Genomic DNA, 3103 nt, shown 5'->3' on the forward strand with positions numbered 1-3103 from the left:
CTTCCCGTGATAACCTCCACCGTGCAGTGTTCTATGGTGCTCTTTTCTAGTATTTCGTGCTCTACGAATGCGATACCCTTTCGTACGAAGATACAGACTCCCCTACCCTTCCCCTTGGGCGTTTCGCAGGTATCCGGAGGCCTGTTGTGCGATCGGTATCCCGCGAGCTTGGGTGTCTCCGCGGCATTAGATTCCTGTACCATGATCACATCTGATTTCCTATCTACTCTCTGCAAGTGCTGTTGTAGTACCGCTTTCTTGTGTGCAAAACCGTTACAGTTCCAGTGCCAGACTACGAGGCCTTTTACTGGCGGAGTGGTTGTTGCTGCACGCCCTGTCCCGTCCATGATTGTTGGAGTTTGGTAATGATGCCGATTTCCATGCTCTGTATCTGCGCTTGTATTTGTGTTTGTAGCTGTACCTGTAGCTGCGCCAACATACTCTGCATGTTCTTCTCGAGCGATGTGAGGCGCTCGCTAGTCTCCTTGCAGATTTCCTCCATTCTGTCCAATCTTTCATCGTGTCTCTTGAGCTTATCCATGATCTTCCGATCCCTGATGCTTTCTATGGCCCTCCTTTTGGGGGCTGGTTCCGTTGGCCTATCGGCTCTGGGGTCCACTTCGGTCTCTGTATCGTCCTCGACTATGGTCTCCGTCGTCTTTTCTGGTACTGGTTGTGGTGCCTGTTGCTGTCGCAGCTTCGCATTGATTTCCTTGATTATATCATCCTGCTCCGAGATTCTGCGCTTGAGCTTGTCGTTTTCGTCCTTGAGGGATTTCATCGCTGCCAGGTCCTCCTGCCTCGATCTTCTTCTCGTAATAACTATTCCCACTGGGTTGCTTGCTCTCGGACCTAGTTGTCTTGACAGCGTCTGCCCAGGAAGTTCCCTCCCTCGGCCGCGCTACGTCGCGGCGGTGACTGATGCTTCTGCCTTCCTTACTGACTTCCCTTCTCCGACCGTCGGCTCGTCGTCTTGATACGCTGCGCGGATTCTAGATGGAGCGCGGCCTAAACGGTGGAAAGTTTGCGGCTACCACTTGCTGCTCCGCGGCCTCCGCTTTGCGCTCCCATTGGCGTCGCTTAACTATGTATGGCATCTTGTATTTGTTTTTACAGCCCCTCTCCCTTGTTGGATGTGGGCCCCCGCATAGCTTGCATTGCGGTTGACATTTCAGCTCGTGCCCTTCCTCCAGGTTCGCCATGCCGCAGCCGAAGCAGGACTTGCTTCCGGGATTCGGGCACACGTCTCGTCTATGTCCCAGTTTACCGCACGTCTTGCAAACATCAAAATGTTTGCGATATAATCCACACTTGATCAAAACTATGCCGTACTTGATGTAATGCGGTACCTTCTGCCCCGCGAAGAGCACTACGACCGCGGTCGTCTCTCCAATTCTATGCGCCTCCACTGCCGTGGGGTTGTTCGTATTCACTATGTTTTCCGTGATATCCTCCGCCGTCTCTTCTATGTTTATGCCTCGAATGACTCCCTTGACTGTTCCGTCAGGTGCCGTTCTATAGACGCTGACATCATACGTCTTGCCTCCCTCGCTAATGTACGTCATTTTAGCGTATCTCGTAGCTCGCCGCTCGTCTGGGCTGCTAATCACTATAATGTTCTGCTGCGTATTTATACCGACGGTATCCTCGCCAGCCTCCTCCCTTGTGACCTTCGCCGCCCTTGTGACCGCCGCCATGGAAGCCGGGACTCCCATCTTCGCTATATTTAGGCCGCTACGTGGCCTGACCACTATCTTGATGTCCTCCTTCGGCATGCTTACTGGCATCCGTGCCCCTTTCGTGATTGCCGATGCGACTTTCTTGGCGTATTTGGCCCTAGTTCTGGGCCTGGACGACCGGTTGGTTGCAGCGAACTCACCGCTTTCAGTGCCGTTCGTGATCTCCTTGATTCGCTTGCCGGAGACCTTCCATCCCTCGACCTCTTCCGGTTCGATACGCTCCCCGGGAACCTCGATGAACGTGCGCCCGTCGACGTTGCCGACTCGTAGCGATAGAGCTACAGCCTCTCCTGTTGACGTGGCCCTGGTTGTCTCGTCCATCATCTCGAACATGATCACCGCCGGGTTAGGCCTAGCGGCCGGCGGGTCGCCGCCAACGGCCGTACTTGTGCTCGGCCTATGTTAGGCTTAGCGTGGATTCCCGCCGCCCCGAGAACAAAGTCCACGTACCTTGGGAATGTCACGTACCACTTAGGAAAATTTGGGTGTCCGCCGATAACCCCCACCTTCGCCCGGACTCGGGTACCAGTTTTAGAACAATATTGATTAATTAGCACTCAATAAGTTGGAATTAAAGAAGGAGCCGATGTTCTGCGGACCCTGTTTTCTTGTTTTCTTCTTCTTTCTCAGACTCCGGGCCAATAAAAGGATTCTAGGACTCTGTCACTCGTACGCTTAACACCCTGGTGGCCTGCCATTGCGATATCATGAGCCAGACTGAGGATATTGTGGCGCAACGTTTTGGGGACCACCACTTGGCGGAACTCCGTCCCGTTTGCGAGGAGGCATCTGCGGAAGAGAACTCCCTTGCTTAAATAAAAACTGTAGGTGTTGCCCCCTTTTGTCACGTGAATGTCGGCAATCCTTCCGTGGCAGATATCTAATGACGTGTCTTTGACCTGTTCTCTTTCAAGGACGTCTTTTGTGACATCTTCAACCCCGATGCTGGGTGTGGGATTTGGAGTAGCAGGAACCTGGCTCTTCAATGCGGCGAGTATGTTCCTGTCCAGTTGCAAAGCCTTTGCTGCTTTAGACTCATTCCCGCTTCTTAAATTTAGATCGAGGTCGAATACCTCCATGGCTCCCTGAACGTCTCCAATAGTTACATCATAAAGTGGCTCGTCCATACATTTTGCGACAACCTCTCCAGTAAAGTATGGAGAAGCTATTCTAACGATTGCTTCTAGTAACAACCTGCATGTACCGTCTACTAGGACCACTTGGCGTAGTTAGCCCGTCAGGTGCTGAGGACCAACCAACTTTCTGCGCACGATAAAGGTGTTGCAGCCGGTATCTCGTAACACCTTAGCGGGTTGTCCGTCCAGTAGTCCATGTTTTACTGGCATGCGTCTCTTTGTTTGTTG

The 3103-nt window shown here is 52.6% G+C and overlaps 1 pseudogene; it reads right to left on the minus strand.

Moving 5' to 3' along the window:
- Positions 1-304: 304 nt before the first annotated feature.
- On the minus strand, positions 305-2063 carry LOC120850840 (annotated as a pseudogene).
- Positions 2064-3103: the final 1040 nt, after the last annotated feature.

The sequence above is a fragment of the Ixodes scapularis genome, unplaced genomic scaffold (genome assembly GCF_016920785.2).
Source record: "Ixodes scapularis isolate PalLabHiFi unplaced genomic scaffold, ASM1692078v2 PGA_scaffold0__279_contigs__length_252992795, whole genome shotgun sequence".
NCBI classification, from domain to species: domain Eukaryota; kingdom Metazoa; phylum Arthropoda; class Arachnida; order Ixodida; family Ixodidae; genus Ixodes; species Ixodes scapularis.